The sequence below is a fragment of the Phytophthora infestans genome, genomic scaffold (genome assembly GCF_000142945.1).
Source record: "Phytophthora infestans T30-4 supercont1.26 genomic scaffold, whole genome shotgun sequence".
Classification (NCBI taxonomy): domain Eukaryota; phylum Oomycota; class Peronosporomycetes; order Peronosporales; family Peronosporaceae; genus Phytophthora; species Phytophthora infestans.
The window spans coordinates 2,115,241-2,134,431 of record NW_003303733.1 but is presented as its reverse complement, the minus strand read 5'-3'; the positions used below and the strand labels follow the sequence as shown (position 1 = coordinate 2,134,431).

Genomic DNA, 19,191 nt, shown 5'->3' with positions numbered 1-19,191 from the left:
TGCCCCCCGTCTTGTGCCACTATTATCCGTCTGCGTCGCTTACGCTGTATTGCTACCGGGTCAACATCTTCCGCATCGGGAAATGCCGCTGGCACAGTCTTGTGAGGATGGTTTAGCAAATACTCGCCGAATGAATCCTCGTTGGACACTTCACGTCGGTCTTTATGCTGTTCTTGAGCTTTTGGGACCCCTTCCGAGTGTTCATCTGCGAACCGGATGCCTTTCTTGGCATTCGTCTGTCGCCTAGTCATCACTGCCATATTACCAAAATCGTACTCTGGTGAGTGGTAATCAACGACGAAATTTTTGAAAGTGTTCCACTTTTAAGACTCGCTGCCTGATAGTACATGTACTTGACGCTCTGCTCCACGTGACGAAACATCTACTGAGTCTTCGTCCGGCTCGTAGACCATTTCCTGAATACGATTCAGCGACGCCAGTTCCGACTTGCAAGTTTCGGCCACGATCACACGACTGACTTTCGATTCCAGCGCTTCAGTGGCTAATGAATTTGCGGCAGCGTTGTATTCTCGTACAACGTGAAGATATTTCACTGATCGAAGCTTGGCGGCGGGTTCCTTGTGAATATTCAGCTGCGCTAGCAGCGTTTCCTTCCTGCGATCACCCCTAGTGATTGTTGAATCGCGAATTTTGAGTCACCAACGATGACCAAAGCCTCGGTATCGTGCGCAATAGCAGCCTGGACACCGTTTATCATCCATGTGTACTCTGCCTCATTCACTTGTGAACGAGAGATAAGCGTTTGCAGCAATCACTATCTTCCGCTCAGGAAGGCCCACAACACCGAGGAACAGCTCCCGTAGCCGCCGTACTTCTCTGTCTTCGCTGACCCGTCAAAAAACATGACGAATCCACAGTAGTTACGGGAAAGCCTGGTGTAAAACAACGCCGGGTCCATTCGTATGGTCGGTGATCCCTTTCTTGGAGTTGCCACCGTCGCAAGTGAGGTATCCTAGTCGACGAAACTCGTGATGCTTGACTGCAGTAGCTGCGCGAAGACGACATCCTTCTCTTTCACGCGCAGTACCTTTTGCGAGAGCAGCACTGCGAACTGGACCGCGCGTCCGAAGAGAGATTTCGATTTATGCACCCACTCTAACGTCGAGAATGGTATTTAGACATGTAGCGTCTTTCCTGCCAGCTGGACGTAGCAGATCTTCAACAGCAAAAGTAACACCAAAACCTCCTTCTTAGCAGGATGGTAATTCAACTCGGATTCCTTCATCACACGGCCGAGGAATCGTACGGGGTGTAACTTGCCTTCATGTTCTTGCATTAGCGCAGTGCTCAACGCCCATTCATTCGCAAAGAGCATGACGTGAACTGCTTTCGACCGATCGAAGTGCCTGAGGATGGGTGAATGTGAAACACTCGTCTTCAATTTTTCGAAAGAACGACGTGCCACAGAAAGGCCACCTTCAACGACAAAGTCTTCATCCTTGAGCTGGTACAGCGCCGCTCCGTAGACCGCAAAGTCTTGAATGAAGCGGCTGTAGTAATTAACCGCTCCAGAAACGACGGCATGCCCTTCTTGCTTGTTGGAAACGAAAGCTCGGTGATGGCCGCAAGCTTCTTGGGGTCAGCCCTGATACCTTCTGGCGAAATTTTATGCGCCAGAAAGTCCACCTTGGGTTGGCAGAAGATGCTCTTGGTGAAGCTAATGCTGATCCGACACTGTGCAAATCTTGCCAGCAATCGGTCCAGCGTCGCCAGGCAGCTGTCGAAATCCTCGCCACCGAAGCAAATATCATCCACAAACGATCGTCGACCAAATACAGGTACCAGCGATGATTCGTCCGGTTCCCCGTTCGTAAACATGTCAGCGACGGGGCTGTTGACGAGTTGTAGTACAGGGTCGGTCTCTACCGGTGCTTCGCGGTCTACCGCGAACTTCGTTTGAAACGAACCCTCGGCGCTTGGCCCACGACGTTCCTTGGCCTGTTCTTCAGCTAAACGCATCTTCTCCGAGTATTCAAACCAACCTCCTTTAGGTTGAACGAACCCCCAGAGAGCGTTGTCGATAATACGCTGGTAGATCATCGGCGCGGTTCTTTAATCCAAAGGGCATGCGCAACCACTCGAAGTGTCCGAGTGCGCAGACAAAGGCCGATACTTTTCGTGCTTGCAAGGTCATCATGACCGCCCAGAAGCCGCTTGCAGCATCCAGCGAGCAGAATCACAGGTAGCACTCGCGATCGGTCAACAGATCGTCGACTAGCGGCACTGCATACTCCATGATTGCGGTGATGGCGCTCACCATCTTGTAATCGATGCAGAGCCGGATGTCCACTCGTTCTTTTTCATCACAATCACGATCGGCGATGCCCATGGACTGTCTTAAAAACGATCTGTCCTGCTCTCAACAAAGCGCGCAGCAGCTCGTACAGTTTCCCGAGGAATCGTAACGGCATGCGTCGGGCAGGCTGTTTTATTGGGGCATGCCCCTGCGTTTCGATATTGCTTACCGCGCCGTAGGCTGGCTGTGGCAGTGCGTTACCACTAGCAATCAAGATGTGCTCGTGGTGCTTCAGCGTTGCGACCAGACGTTTTCGGCGATCGGCCGACAGCTCAGGATCAGCAACATTGGGTGCATTGTAGTCTATCGTTGTATTGTTTTCTTCGGTAAGGTCTGCCAGAAATGCCAACTCCTTCGCGTAGTCTTCCAGACCGATGTTGTTAGCTGGGTGCTCGCAGGAGACGTGAGATGATCGATAACTAGTTGACACGACGCTGGGAGGTACGCTTGACTGGGGTAACTCAGCTGAGCTGGGCGACGCCGAGACTGGTGCTCAAATCCGCGCAACCGTGACAGGCCGTGAAGCCATGGCATCAGAAGAGGACACCGACGATGGTTGAGTAGCCATGACTGACGACGTCAGCAGATGGCCAGAAGGCGGAGGTCCCACCAGAGTCGCCGAACCAGACGCAGGAACTATGTCGTTGGCAGGCACAGACATGTCAAGCTCCTACGTGGCTTCGCTCGCAGCTTCGTCTTCGCCTTCCGAGTGAGTGGAGACGGCTGGCTATGTAGGAGAAATCATCTGAAGCTGACGAACCTTCTTCCGCCGAGATCGCCGTCGAGTCTTACCGGAGCGGTATCTCTCTTTGTTGGACACGGTCACCTGACGGGAACGCGAGCGCAACAGCGCACTGACGGCCCTCGAAATGGACAAGCGTACGGCTGAGGCGGAGGCGGTGCCAACGAATGGTGACGAGGACAAGCAGCAGTGGGAGACTTCGGATTCGCATAATGCCGAAGCCGTTGCGTAGATGTCAAGTCAGTCAATGCAGCACGACGAAGCTGAGCGAGCGTCGGCACGGGTTGACTCGCAGCCGTCACCGCGCTCGCAAGAGTTGCAGCCGCGTCCACCGAAGGTGTCATAGGAGGAACCGTGAAGATGCGGAACTGCGTGGTTGAACACTGGGATCAACATTGGTCTAGTAGTAGAGCCCGTAAGAATCGCTGGGGCGTCCCGACGAGGATGGATAGTCAACTCTAGTCGTCAGGACTCGCCAGCAGGGACGCTGAAGACTTCGAGGAAGCTAGACTCCAAGATGCGACACAACCGGGCGTTCTGACGAAGGTCGGACGGATCGAGTCCTGGAACATCCAACCCGGCGCCAGCAGCAGCCATGTGAGGATCCTGCATTGGAACAGTACCGTTTCGGCGGATGGTCCGCTTCTGACGCAAGATCACTGACCGCTGACCAGAAATCACCAACTGAGCGTACCATAAGGGTCGAGCTGTACAGCTGCACCGACTCCTGCAGCTGCTCGAAATGCTTTGCAGCAATGCTCGGAAGCGTTGCATACGTTGCGTCCTTCTCGGTGATGGTCTGGAGGAGAGTCGCGATATCGGCGTCTCGTTCCAAGACTTGCTGATGGTGGAGCCGAGCCTGGCTCAACGCAGCCTCAACCTTGCCGTGCTCAGCTACGACAGCCCGAGCAAGTTTGCTTCACTCAAAGCTACGGCTTTTCGCAGTGAGGCGAGGTGGTTCACAGACTGTGTGGCAGCAGCCTCCAGCCGAGACACCTGCTGCTGTGCTGATGATAGTTGGGTTGACAAGTCAACGTTGTTGAGAGCAAGTGTGTCTAATCGCCGGGTTAACGCGCGATTCTCTTCTCTGGCAGCTTGATTGTCAGCTCTTAGGTCCCCGATGACCTATGAATAATCAAGAGCAGTGTAGTAACCGCTCAAGATTTCCAACCGTTCCTCAGCTGTAGAAGCATGCAGAACCGCGCGCCGTTGCACAGGAGCAGAGGACTCCCCGGGGCGAGTGAATCCGTAGGCCATGTGCCTCGCCAAGAAGGTCAAATCTCCCCGACGTTCGTACTCTTGCTGGGTTACCAGTGTCGCGACGAAGTCAAGACTCACTGGGGCAGCCGTGTTTGGCTGACTGGAAGTAGGGTCGCCCGACAAGCTCGGTGGACCAGGAAGACGCGTGCGAGACGATTCCGCCGACATCGCGACCGATCCATGGAAAGTTGTCAGGTCGACTAACCCAGCTTCATGCCGGTCGCTGACCCAACGAGTACCAACGGGTCGAGGAATCGACTCAGCGGACGCGCCTTCACCTCGACGAGGAGTCGGTGGAGAAAGGGGGCGACGTGGATTGTGCTGGAGAAACAGACGAAGAGCGCAAGGAGCTGTCAGGTGAGCAACAACAGAGCCAGCGAACGTACCGAAGAAGGTGATGGAGAGCCGCGAGACGTCATCAGCCGAGTATGGACCAATGGGGGCAGAACCAAATTAAGGATTAAGACACTCAGCAGGTCGGCTCGTATCATAACCGGGGCAGTTGTGGTGTAGAGATTTCCAGATCTGGCCATACGCCAACCTACTTTAGACCAAGAATAGGCTTGGTCTGGTAACCGAGAGCTTATGAACAAAGGATCACGGTACGTACTCAGCAATCTATCCGGATGATGTTATTCGGATGGCCGCGGAGCTCAACGGTCGCCTGAACTCAGCTGGAGGGTCGGTAGAGATCCGAAACGACTACATTTCACTAGATAATTGTATGAGAAGCATAGGATTAAATAGGGGGAGCCGCAAGGGCTCCCAGAAGATAACAGAGCAGAATTTTCCTAGTCCAAGACACGTGTACACTTTTCCGGTAAGTCCCTGCATAGGGCTGGATTATGCCTGCCGTCAGTACTCGAGAGGCATAGCTTGTAGGGTATTGACTGGTAGCGCCAAGAGATTAGGTCGGTCCGGGTAGGGCAAAAGTCTCGCTACGCGCGAAAGAAAGCCCCGCGAACTTAGCGTGCCGGTAGGTCGGATAGCCCGGGTGCCGTGACAATTCTAGCTGAGCAGCCTCTGCGCTCGGTGACCTGTAAAAGCGCTCGCGCGCCGTCGTCCATTCGTTCGAGGAGGACACATGGTTTTGTGAACGATCTCGGCCGAGCCAAACTCGGCCGAGCCTCGGATGTGCTCTGGCTTGATTAGTCGGAACTCAGTGGAAGCGAGCGACTCGTCTGTCCCGGCTAGGCCGAATCGCGAGGGGACCACCATCTGCGCAGGTCATACAAGCGCCGTCCTAACTCTGTGATTTGTTGTGGTTTGTGTAAGGAATCCACATCTGACGGTATTTGTGTGTTCTACTACACCACAAAGCACTTCACCGCACTAGCTTCCTACCGTTCTACCGATCCTACATCCCCAGAGATCGGTTGGCTCACAGCCACACAGCCTGTTGCGTTCTCGTGAGGTCCTTGGTGTCCTCGATCTGCTTGGTGCACATCGCCCCACCCGCCTGGCTATCTGGGTACACTTCAACATTGGTACCCTACGCGCTTCGCGCGGGGTCAAGTATGGTCGTAGCCCTTCGTTGCGGAATAAAAGTTTCCGGAACTTTTGTTTAAAGTTCCGGACATCGTGTACCGTAACCATGTAATAGACTACGGTAAAACATTTCCTACCTGATATGACCCGTGGTCGAGTCCTCTATCAGGTATAGCAGCATATCATGTTACACAGGTCCTCTTAAGTAAACAGGCCATTGCTAGAGTTATAAAGTCTTTGTAAGGCGCCAATACCAGCGTATATGAACGAGGTGAGGAATCATGCCAATTTAAGAAACATAAAGTGCACGTGTAGTTCGCTGTGCGTTTCCATGCCTAACGAGGCATATCGTAATGAAACTGTGTATATCGATTTAAGTATGCAAGTCTATCCTAGACGCATGGATAAGCAATCATTTCTTAAACTATGAAACACCAGATCGTTCCATGCTTCTCCGCCTACATGTAAAGCTAGCCACAATTGCATGTATACATAATATGAATACCTCCACTAATTTTGTGTCCATGTCGTAAAAATGCAATGGATCATTGCAGTCTCTAAAAACACGTAAATGATGATATTTATCACAAATAACACGATATCGGATAGAGTTTAGATGGGTTACTTTTTTGCGTTTTCGTTGCCCACAACAAAGTTGTTGGTGGACCATTGCGCCAGACTGAAATTTAGTCCGGACTACGGAAGTAACAATTTTTGGTACAAACATATTTTAGGCTGCCAACTTCGAGAACACATACAAATCGAAAGTGTTCTCGATACAGTGAAAAATGATACAAACAATTTCAAGGCTACTGACATAAAATTAATTGCAAGTTTTTCCACGGCCATTTCGTAGTTGTAGGCTTCACATAAAACTATTTTTTAAAGGCAGCAAGTCTATATTATAGTCTTGCTGTCCTTAAAATTTCGTGTCAGGTTTGTCATTTGAGCAATATCAAGTTTACCCCAAAGTTATCAGGACTCGGTGGTCCTGAATTATATCATGTACGACATGATAAATGTACAGTATCAGGCTTTTGAAGGTTCATTTAGGACAGGTTTTGTAAAACTTTCTACGAGCCCAGGGATATGAGAGCTTGTATCATCAAGAACGTCGGCTCCGTCAAATCTTTTGGAGCCAGGCCGAGATAACACTGGACTCCATCCAATTAAGTCCGAGCGTACAGAGACCCAACGCAGGCTCTCTTTGAGGCTCTTATTCAGGGCTCTCATGACACTTTATTTTAGTTATTCAGGCTCGTGTTTACGCGGCTTGATTGGATAAGTACACTCCAGTTTTCTAGGATGCAATCTAGACCACTTGTCGACTCAACACAGCCCAGAGCTCGCCGTTCTCATTCCCACACTTCGAAAATGTGGCCAAGTCTGTTCCAACGCCTCCAAGAGATACGCGCGCCGCGCGCAAGCAAGCAGCCGGCAGGTCCAAGAAGGACCGACGGGGGGACTGGCGACGCTGCGTCCCCAAACCCCAGAAGACGAGTTGCGGCCTCCCGCAGAGCACCACAAAGCAACTTAACGTCCACCTGACCGCGGTCGCAGACACACGCAGTCATTCCGCCCGTCAATTACTCGACAAATGAGCAGGCTAGCCAAAATGGTGAAGATGTCATTGCTTCGAGTGTTGGTGCATCGCGCGCATCAGTTGTTTTAACTGGTCAGGTGGACCAAAGCACAGCAGCACGTGTGCCACCAGATGGGTCTTTATCAGCTGCGGTGTCAGATGCTCACAACGTGCGTGGTATTACAAGTGATATCGAGGTTTCAAATACAAAGCCGCCCGCCGCGGTGACAAACGCAATTGCAGCGTTTACTGAGGTGCCAGGGCTAGTGCTGAAGCCTCCAACAGAAAAGGAGACATTCTATATATACAAATGGGGCGTCCACGTTGAGGCCGTCGAGCGTGGGGGCTCCTGTTCGCCACTGGATTTGCCTAGCTGACGAAACGTGCAGGAGAAACGGAACCAATTTTACACTGTCCTGTGATCGCACGTCTAAACCGGCGAATCACCGAGCTGTGTCCAAGAGAGGGAAAGCACAACTGGGTGAGAAACGAAAACGTGAAGACGAGATCGAGCATTTACGTTCTTCATCCTTCTTCAAAAACAATCCGCACAGATTTGCCTTACTTATGGAGACGTTACGAATGATCAATAACAACCCCACTTCTAGATTTGGTGAGTACCGAGAATCCCTTATTGTCGAAGCCCTGCTGAAGAGAGAAGACGTACAGATTATTATAAACGTAGCCAAGATAAAACGAGCAATTATTGAGCTCTATTCGTACACGCGAGTCGAGATTATGAGCGTGTCGGGGGACAGCAAAATGAGGTCGTTTGGCAACTTCGTCAGAATGAGTGATGTCTGAACGTGCTAAATTATCCACAAGAAATACATGGGCGTTCGTGTATATTTCATCGACTCTAACTGGGAAATTCGCTCTATTCTGTTCGGAGTGTGCAGATTTTCACCAAGTTATGGGGACCGTGAAATGGAGATTCACGGTCCTTACAAGGTTTGAACGCTTCAGCTACTTAGTGATTTCGGGCTGAACACGGGTATTGTGGTCTTTGTAGACCGATTGAGCAAGATGGCTCATTTAGCGGCGGTGCTGGACATGATTTATGGTGAAGGTACATCTTTGCTGTTTTTAGACCAAGTATTTCGCCAACATGGCTTGCCTGAGGCAATTGTCTCGGGTCGAGACCCGCGCATCACCGCGAAGTTCTGGACGCCCCTCTTCAGCATTCTCGGCCCTCGTTTGGACATGTCCACAGCGGACCATCCGCAGACCGATGGTCAAGCCGAACTCGTGAATCGCGTTGTGGAGAATCTCCCCCCCCCCGAAGTGTATGCACCAAGGCGCCAAAACGCTGGAGCCATATGCTCCCACTCGTTGAGTTCGCATTAAATAATGCAGTGCACACCTCAACAGGCTACACTCCGTTCTATGTGAACGGCTTGGTGATCCCTCGCGTCCCACTGACGCCGCCACGCAGTGGCTCAGGGCTTGATGGGGGAGGGATAGCCGAGCGGCTAGAAGATGTCAGCCCTGTTACGGCTCGCAAGCAAGTCGACGACTTTGTCTCTTTGAGACTGAGCGTAATGCGTCAGGTACGCGACGCTATGGCTGAAAACCAAGACACGCAGAAGGAACAAGCAGATGCCAAGGGCAGAAGCAATGTTAAGAGGTTTGAAGTCGGTGACCATGTTTTATTAAACGCTAAAAACCTACCTATTCGTGCAGTGTCTGCGGTCTTCAGGACAAAGTTGAGACCTCGGCTCATAGGACCGTTCAAGGTCGTGGCCAGGAAGGGCCTAGCGTATACGCTCAGCCTTCCGAAGAAGATACGCACGCATCCGGTCTTCTATGTTGACTTGCTTAAGCCATATCAAGACCCTGCTCAGGTGAGCGCGGAGGCATTGGCGCCAACGGTGGCTGGGCCACGGACATCTGCAAGGCCGCAGGTGACAGAGCCACGGGGGACTGAGCGAAAGAAAGTGGTGGACCCACAGCAGGCTGATCAACAGCTGGTGGCAGAGCCACAGGTCACGGAGCGAAGTGCTCGAGATGCAGGAGCAAGCCGAACGGTTAGCCGAGCGACCGGACGCTCAAGGTCCGAAACCTGGTTGTAAGTCAACAGTGGTGGATCTAACCTATTTACAGGGTGGACCATCTCTTCGAGACAGACCGATGGGCAATGAACGTGAGCGTTCGCGTCGTGGGCGCCGGCGTCGTATGGACGCAAACGCCGTTCCGGCAAGTGGTGACTCTCCCCGCGAGAACCCATCTGGGGCAAGGCCTCCTCGCGCTCTGCTTGAAGTGCATGGTGAGCTCCCCTATTCACGTGGAACGCCTGGTGGCGCGGCGTAGACGCCAGGGTCGTACCCAGTACTTGGTGAAGTGGAGGGGTTACCATCACTCACAGAACGCATGGGCGTTTGAGGTTATCCTCCTGCAAGATTGCGCTGACGTCGCGGACGCTTTCGACCGGGCACATCCTGTGCCGAAGCGCCACCATGGCGTGCGACAGCGTCGCTAGGCGCTGGGCGCCTCTCACTAGAGTGGGGCGCGAACAGGTCAGTAGGTGAGCTCAGGCTCTGACCAGTGGCTGCAGCAGCCAGCTCGTACGAATGAGCGGTGCTCGCAGCGGGAGCAGGGGGTGGAGATACCTTGTGGTGTTGGGGCCGTGGTCCCGAAGGATGCAGATGCTTCGTATGCGTTGAACAAGGTTCAGCCACAAGCGTCTCGATAGACGCATAGCTGTTTTGAAACAACTTGCGCGATGAGCATGATCGAAATGTGGATGCGCTGTAACATGTCCTGGTCGGGGATCAAGCCACTGGCCTTTGGCTTTCCATTCCGGAGCTCTACCATTGAGCTATAAGGGCGATGCCCATAAGCTGGTCCAAGTACGGACTACCCATGATATGAGTGGGCTGCGCCCGGGTGGAATCGAACCACCGACCTGTCGCTTCCAAAGCCGAAGCTCGACCACTGAGCTAAAAGGGTGTTGCCCTTAAGCTTATCCAAGCGTGTACAATCGTTCATGGAGGGAGAGGGCGACGCCCAGTTGGGATCAAACCACCGACCTATCGCTTGTGAAGCGAGTGTTCAACCGCTGAGCTGTTGTCGACGACTCGGATGAGTCAAGAGCATAGCTCTAAGCGGTTTGCAGCTCTTGGAGTAGGCGCGGAGCGCGAGCGTAGGTATGAGACGCATGAGAACAAGATGCGCGTTGCGCTTGGAGCATTGGGCCGTAGCCCGACGACGAGAAGTTGGGCATCAACGATGCGTAGGCCTTTGGGAGCTCGCGGAGCTGTACAACGCTGGTGTGAGGTGTAGTAGCCCCCGCAGTCTTGACAAGACGTGTCCTCGCTGGGGAAGTTTCGAGAACGAAATGTTCTCTTCTTAGTGGGGGGGGGGGTAACGGGGTTACATGGTGCGGAACACACAGGGGTACGGAGTACCAGGAGAGTTAACAAACGCTTAGTAAATAAGTTGGAGAGTTAACAATGTGTCAGTACGTTGGCTGAAAACCACACGTTATGCATTTGATTAGGTTTAACTATGCTAAATAGTTAAGCAGATACATTTCCCCTTAGGCGGCTTGTCCGCAATATTAATAAATTAAACACTTCTGGTTTTGAAGCATAAATTTTTTTGATTCCTGGTCTTGGGCTGTAAGGTCCTTTGGATAAGTCGACAGAGGAGCTCTGCCGGCAGTAGCGGAGAGGAATATCTTCATGAAGAGAAACCTCAACCTTCTCCTCATGCCTCTAGAGGAGGCACCGCAGATCGCGATGCGAATCGCGATTTTCCCGATGAGGAACCCAAGGTGAAACCCGAAGGAACCTCATCAACCACCGCTCCGCCAGCGCAGAAGACCTCGAAAAAGAAGACTTCGAACGCGTCATGGAAAAAGTTCAAGGCTCCAGCTGATTCGGACTCCGATAGCAGCGGCGAGATCGCAGCGATTTGGGCTGACAATCATTTGGAAGAAGAAGAAAACCAGCATGTGCTTTAAAGGTTTATGGCCTTGAACCCAATGATGCGGATCATACCGCTGCAGATATCTGGATCGCGGAAGGTACCGGTGACACCGCCACCTGAGACGACGAACAAGCTGGAGGCTTTGAAAGCCATACTGTATCTCCTGAAGGAAGCCGGCGTCACGCCAGGCCCCTTTGCGGCGAAGGATATGTTTGATATGGATCTCGAAACGATCCAGAACACACAGTCGGAGCTCTTCGAGAACTAGTCGGCGTGTCGTAGACTCAGATCAAGACAGCGTCCAAGCCTGCTGCCGGCCTGTCACGACCCGGTAAGTCGGGGTCACGGACCGGATCGTCCCATCAATCACGCTATGCCTCCGCGGCTTGAAGTGTATATTCGAAAGTACCAACGGTGTTGAGCGGATGCAGCTGGGACCGTCGGGCGCGGCGCTGCTGCAGTCTCGACCAGACCATGCGTCAAAAACGGAAGCCGAGGCAGACTCGCCGCCGATGGGCGACCGGCACTGGGAAAATTTAAGCTGCCTGCGGACGCTTTCAACTCAGCGATGGAATGGTTTCGGAAAGCTCAGCACCCTGCACAAGGGGCGCCGACCTCGGCTCATAGGGCCGTTCAAGGTCGTGGCCAGGAAGGGCCTAGCGTATACGCTCAACCTTCCGAAGAAGATACGCACGCATCCGGTCTTCTATGTTGACTTGCTTAAGCCATATCAAGACCCTGCTCAGGTGAGCGCGGAGGCATTGGCGCCAACGGTGGCTGGGCCACGGACATCTGCAAGGCCGCAGGTGACAGAGCCACGGGGGACTGAGCGAAAGAAAGTGGTGGACCCACAGCAGGCTGATCAACAGCTGGTGGCAGAGCCACAGGTCACGGAGCGAAGTGCTCGAGATGCAGGAGCAAGCTGAACGTTCCGCCGAGCGACCGGACGCTCAAGGTCCGAAACCTGGTTGTAAGTCAACAGTGGTGGATCTAACCTATTTACAGGGTGGACCATCTCTTCGAGACAGACCGATGGGCAATGAACGTGAGCGTTCGCGTCGTGGGCGCCGGCGTCGTATGGACGCAAACGCCGTTCCGGCAAGTGGTGACTCTCCCCGCGAGAACCCATCTGAGGCAAGGCCTCCTCGCGCTCTGCTTGAAGTGCATGGTGAGCTCCCCTATTCACGTGGAACGCCTGGTGGCGCGGCGTAGACGCCAGGGTCGTACCCAGTACTTGGTGAAGTGGAGGGGTTACCATCACTCACAGAACGCATGGGCGTTTGAGGTTATCCTCCTGCAAGATTGCGCTGACGTCGCGGACGCTTTCGACCGGGCACATCCTGTGCCGAAGCGCCACCATGGCGTGCGACAGCGTCGCTAGGCGCTGGGCGCCTCTCACTAGAGTGGGGCGCGAACAGGTCAGTAGGTGAGCTCAGGCTCTGACCAGTGGATGCAGCAGCCAGCTCGTACGAATGAGCGGTGCTCGCAGCGGGAGCAGGGGGTGGAGATACCTTGTGGTGTTGGGGCCGTGGTCCCGAAGGATGCAGATGCTTCGTATGCGTTGAACAAGGTTCAGCCACAAGCGTCTCGATAGACGCATAGCTGTTTTGAAACAACTTGCGCGATGAGCATGATCGAAATGTGGATGCGCTGTAACATGTCCTGGTCGGGGATCAAGCCACTGGCCTTTGGCTTTCCATTCCGGAGCTCTACCATTGAGCTATAAGGGCGATGCCCATAAGCTGGTCCAAGTACGGACTACCCATGATATGAGTGGGCTGCGCCCGGGTGGAATCGAACCACCGACCTGTCGCTTCCAAAGCCGAAGCTCGACCACTGAGCTAAAAGGGTGTTGCCCTTAAGCTTATCCAAGCGTGTACAATCGTTCATGGAGGGAGAGGGCGACGCCCAGTTGGGATCAAACCACCGACCTATCGCTTGTGAAGCGAGTGTTCAACCGCTGAGCTGTTGTCGACGACTCGGATGAGTCAAGAGCATAGCTCTAAGCGGTTTGCAGCTCTTGGAGTAGGCGCGGAGCGCGAGCGTAGGTATGAGACGCATGAGAACAAGATGCGCGTTGCGCTTGGAGCATTGGGCCGTAGCCCGACGACGAGAAGTTGGGCATCAACGATGCGTAGGCCTTTGGGAGCTCGCGGAGCTGTACAACGCTGGTGTGAGGTGTAGTAGCCCCCGCAGTCTTGACAAGACGTGTCCTCGCTGGGGAAGTTTCGAGAACGAAATGTTCTCTTCTTAGTGGTGGGGGGGGTAACGGGGTTACATGGTGCGGAACACACAGGGGTACGGAGTACCAGGAGAGTTAACAAACGCTTAGTAAATAAGTTGGAGAGTTAACAATGTGTCAGTACGTTGGCTGAAAACCACACGTTATGCATTTGATTAGGTTTAACTATGCTAAATAGTTAAGCAGATACATTTCCCCTTAGGCGGCTTGTCCGCAATATTAATAAATTAAACACTTCTGGTTTTGAAGCATAAATTTTTTTGATTCCTGGTCTTGGGCTGTAAGGTCCTTTGGATAAGTCGACAGAGGAGCTCTGCCGGCAGTAGCGGAGAGGAATATCTTCATGAAGAGAAACCTCAACCTTCTCCTCATGCCTCTAGAGGAGGCACCGCAGATCGCGATGCGAATCGCGATTTTCCCGATGAGGAACCCAAGGTGAAACCCGAAGGAACCTCATCAACCACCGCTCCGCCAGCGCAGAAGACCTCGAAAAAGAAGACTTCGAACGCGTCATGGAAAAAGTTCAAGGCTCCAGCTGATTCGGACTCCGATAGCAGCGGCGAGATCGCAGCGATTTGGGCTGACAATCATTTGGAAGAAGAAGAAAACCAGCATGTGCTTTAAAGGTTTATGGCCTTGAACCCAATGATGCGGATCATACCGCTGCAGATATCTGGATCGCGGAAGGTACCGGTGACACCGCCACCTGAGACGACGAACAAGCTGGAGGCTTTGAAAGCCATACTGTATCTCCTGAAGGAAGCCGGCGTCACGCCAGGCCCCTTTGCGGCGAAGGATATGTTTGATATGGATCTCGAAACGATCCAGAACACACAGTCGGAGCTCTTCGAGAACTAGTCGGCGTGTCGTAGACTCAGATCAAGACAGCGTCCAAGCCTGCTGCCGGCCTGTCACGACCCGGTAAGTCGGGGTCACGGACCGGATCGTCCCATCAATCACGCTATGCCTCCGCGGCTTGAAGTGTATATTCGAAAGTACCAACGGTGTTGAACGGATGCAGCTGGGACCGTCGGGCGCGGCGCTGCTGCAGTCTCGACCAGACCATGCGTCAAAAACGGAAGCCGAGGCAGACTCGCCGCCGATGGGCGACCGGCACTGGGAAAATTTAAGCTGCCTGCGGACGCTTTCAACTCAGCGATGGAATGGTTTCGGAAAGCTCAGCACCCTGCACAAGGGGCGCCGACCGCTGCACCGGTAGCAGCGGGCGGACAACACGATGTTGATATGAAATCGGTTGACTCGGAACACGATGAGTACGATCCAGACGAGCTGGACTTCACTGACACCCGTCAACCGACAGTGGCTACAGCTGCTACGGCCATCAGAACGCTAGGGATCATTCCACACATTCACGTCTCCGCGATGTCGAGGTTCAAGGAGTTATCCGGGAAGGAAAAAGACGAAGGCCGCGCGCGGGTGGGTCAGCAAGATAAAGTCAGCCTTTCTCCGCGACCAAGCCCCGGACGATGAGAAGTGATTGGTGCTTGGCGGCCTGTTCATTGGATCGGCGCCCAACTGGTACCGGCAACTTAGCCGGACTACTCAAAGCGATTGGAAGGAGCACGCGAGTTTCAGGTGCCGTTCTGTGGGCTAGGAGTATCCGTCGCGAGGCAGTACTACCATGCAAAGAAATGTGCCTACGAAACACCTTTAAAAAACCTCCACTGCCTGAGCGCTGCAGGATTAAGGGCGAAGCTGCGTATTAAGCAAGGCCCACCGGATGTCCGTCGTGAGCACGTAGAACACTTCATTGAAACATTGGACGACAGCGATCTGGCTGATCAGCTCGCGCTGCTACGGATCTCAGATGCAGATTCGCTTGAAGTGGTCTTGAGGACGCGGCAACGCCCAAAGAACCGTCTAGGAAAGGCCCACTTTCGATCGAGCAAGTACCGACAGAAGATAACCACTTCTGATGCCGTAAATTAAAACCCAGCACGCAAGGTACAAGCCGTGAAGGCTGCGGGCTGCGACAGTGATTCTGGTCTCAGTGGATCGGAATAGGATGGTGATCTGCGCCGGATCTACATCGCCGCAGCCGAAGGCGATGATCAGACCCAGATGTCATCACTCCAGGAAACAAATCGATCCACGCCTAGCGAGACGCAGCCCCCCCCCAGAGACCCCGAACCATGAGAACGCCGACCGCATGGACGTGGCACGTTCCAACGCTGCACACACTGCGGTTCGCATCGTCACAATGCTCTACATTGCTGGAAGCGGCTGACGTGTCGGTGCTGTGGCAAAAATGGCAACCCGTCGGATCGTTGTCTCTTGGTGTGCCGCGGATGCGGCGAGATCCACGATGTTGGTAAGTGCCAGATGGAGGGGTTTTGTGGTGAAGTGCTTTCTCAGAAATGAGAGATGTAACCATACAAGGAGTCATTATCACAAATTAGTGACAATGCTCGGTGGTTAGGGTGGATCTGGATTGCTCGACGTGGATCCATAATACTCGAAGTGGAATAGGCCGAGGTAAAGTGGTATCCTATATAGGTCGACGGTGTGAATCGGGAGTATGAGATGGCAAACGATAGATCTGGGAAATAATAGTGGCTCAGAGTATGAAGACGGCAAAAGGAACATGGTTGGTGACAGTATTCTGGGATCGACCAAGTGGAGACTCGCATCCACTCTCGCCCAAAATTCCGGGAGACATGGGATATACCATGTGCGAGTGGATCGAGTGGGGTCATATGAAGGAAGAGCTGTGAATACCATCTGAAGGTGGATCTGGTATTAACAACAAATGAGAAGCCAAGAACCACCGCTAGATGTCCCAGATCACACTTTTTCAAGTCCGTATCCAAGCGATTGAGGACCCCACACAGAGTGACTTGGATCCATGTTATAGGGGTGATGGATTCAACGGATCTCAAACTTTCGTGGAGCGATGGAGACCGCAGACATTCGTAATGTGATGTTAGATGATTGGAGGGCTTGAAACCACGATGAGTGTACACTTGTATTAAAGTGGATTAAAGTGGCTTGGATCCGGGACAGTGTGCCCATAATATGGCACCTTACTATAATTACGCCATGGATCCGGTGTATCTGACGCTGATACAGCTAGGTTGATGAACCAAGGAGGGAAAGGGCATGCAGCCGAGCCTGGTAGGGGATCAGCAGGTAAAATAAATAGAAGGTAGGAATCACAGGCAGGTATAGGCTTACTATGAATCAGACCTCCCCTTACGCTGTATCACGCAAGTGCCTTCCTGCCCTCAAGAATCTGAACTACATTGGCCGTACAAGCTCGGAGAAGGTTGGGGATCGCGAAACTAGTGTTGCTAGGAAAGCAAAGGCTAGGGAACACACCCGCGAGGCAACCCTACCGCCAGATCCACGATCTAGGCCCTGGATCCACCAAGGTCGAATATTCGCTTCGGATCCAGAAACAACTACGGATGCAGAGTGAAGATCTTACCACTACTGCTCTACCCCATCCCCACACCTCGCCAAGACACTCAAGCTTCACCACTTGAGCGTTTCGGAAGTTGCCGAGAGAGCAAGTTCCCGCCAAACCGACGGGTACACAAGGTGCGGAAAGTTGAGCAGATAACGAATCATCGGGGGGGCCCTCCGTTAGTCGGTGTCTGGGCGCTGTTGGTAAGTTGGATCCGGCAATCTCGCAGATTTTGCTGATCCCGCTTCACCATAATAGTGCGTGTGCCTGGATATTTTGGTGACTCGAGATTTCACCGTGAGTCCCAAGAAGATGCTCAAGTGAAGATTGTGTCAGGGGAAGAAGCGTCATCGGAGGTCGGATCGACGAATGGCTTGTGCGTTCGATGCGGAGGATACCTCGAACTAGATCTGGATCTCATAGTATCAGCAGCACAGGACCTCTTCGTTAGAGCCAAGGCCATCGCCGGGGAAAAGCCGCAGAGCGTGGATCTAGTGTCGTCGCCGAGGATCAGCCAAGCTGTATCCTCCAACTACGAATCCGCGGCTGATGATGGATCGGATACGTCTTCCGAACTGCGACGCATGGCCTTAGATCCTCCGGGGCGTCAATGTTGGAAGCACGGGCAAGGTTCCGGGGACAGGAGGCGCCTTCGAGTCTGAAGCCACGGAATCAAGGGCACCAAACCCGCGATCTGATACCATCCAGCCAGGATCGAGCCAGATCCAGCAAGAAGCCAGCTGGATTATCGTCGGATCGGGTTCAAGCAAATCGCTTCACGGCCCATCCCCACCAGTAGACCAGACTAAGACTACAGTGTACTCCGACACCTCATCAGGTACTTTGCAACAGCACTTTGAGACTGCGATGAGTGGCCGAGCAAGGTATGAGGGTGCCAAGGCCACAAACGCAAGTGTCCCACGACCATGGAGCGCAAGACGTCGAAATGGAGTCGGTAGAGGAAGACGACTCCCATGATGAGTTCGTTCCAGATGATCTGGATGTCCCATCCCCCTCGCCAGCGGAGGTAGAAACATCTGCAGCCGGGGCGGATGGATCGTCTATGATCTAGAGGGTACGGATCGCAGCCATATCGGTTCTGAAGGCGTTCACGGACAAAATTTAAGACGAAGACCGAGCGCGAACATGGATCAGCAAAGTCAAGTCGTCCCTCATGACAGATCAAGCATCGGATGCCGAAAAGCGTCTAAGATTTGCGGACTTGTTTGCGGGGCCTGCCAGAAACTGGTATCGACAGCTGGGCTAATGCACTAGGAACAAGTGGCCGGATATTCCAAACGCAGTACTGTGGATTGGGGGTGTCGGTTGCACGACAATACTACCATGCCCGCCGCCGATCGGACGAGTCCCCGCTAGAATACCTTCATCGGCGCAATGTGGCCGGTCTACGGGCCAAGTATAAGATCAAGGATGGGGGATCCAAGGTACTACGGGAACATGTGGATCATTTCATCGAAACCTTGGGAGATGTGGATCAGACCGACAGGTTGACCCGGCTACGTCTTTCAGACGCAGATGAGCTTGAAGAAGTGCTGCGAGCTGTGGATCGTGCGAACCACCGCCAGAAGAAGACGGCGGTCAGATCCGGCAAGTATCGTCAAAAAGCTCCGACACCCACGGCCCCAGCGCGACGTGTCCATCAAGTCACGGCGCCCGACTCAGGAACTGAATCGGGATCCGATGGTTCGGACTCCGATCCAGAGGATTACCGCCGAGTCTGTCTCACTACACCCAACGATCGTACTACGAAGGCCGGAGACAACTCTCGGTCGGGGGATACCGTACCCGGGGGACCGTGGGATGTACAGATCCCGAGATCTCACGGACGGGACAGGACAAATCAGGTGCTCGCAGTGCGGATCCCGAATACACACAGAAGCTGGATGTTGGAATCATCTGGTTAGTGAGAAGTGTGGCAAGAAGGGTCATCCCGGGGGTCATTGCTTCTACGTGTGCCGCGGTTGTGGCGAGATCCACGACGCCAAAAAGTACCCGATGGAAGCATTCTACAACCAGATCCGCCAGTGGTTTGATCCAGCCAAGCACAGCTGGATGTTGCCAAAAGTGGAAGAGAAGATGTTAAACTAGGACGCTCGCCGGGTTTGAATCCGGTACGAGCCGAGCGTTCTAGATATTACATTTATGCATTTGTGAGCAAGACATCGCTAGATCCAGGTAGCAG

The 19,191-nt window shown here is 53.3% G+C and overlaps 4 pseudogenes across 4 annotated transcripts; all 4 read right to left on the bottom strand.

Annotated features, from left to right (window-relative positions):
• Positions 1 to 10,266: 10,266 nt before the first annotated feature.
• PITG_27797 lies at positions 10,267 to 10,338 on the bottom strand (annotated as a pseudogene). The gene has a single exon. The product of its transcript is annotated as a tRNA-OTHER (tRNA).
• Positions 10,339 to 10,390: 52 nt separating this feature from the next.
• PITG_27796 lies at positions 10,391 to 10,462 on the bottom strand (annotated as a pseudogene). Its single transcript has one exon. The product of its transcript is annotated as a tRNA-OTHER (tRNA).
• Positions 10,463 to 13,098: 2,636 nt separating this feature from the next.
• On the bottom strand, positions 13,099 to 13,170 carry PITG_27795 (annotated as a pseudogene). The gene has a single exon. The product of its transcript is annotated as a tRNA-OTHER (tRNA).
• Positions 13,171 to 13,222: 52 nt separating this feature from the next.
• PITG_27794 lies at positions 13,223 to 13,294 on the bottom strand (annotated as a pseudogene). The gene has a single exon. The product of its transcript is annotated as a tRNA-OTHER (tRNA).
• Between the last annotated feature and the right edge of the window lie 5,897 nt (positions 13,295 to 19,191).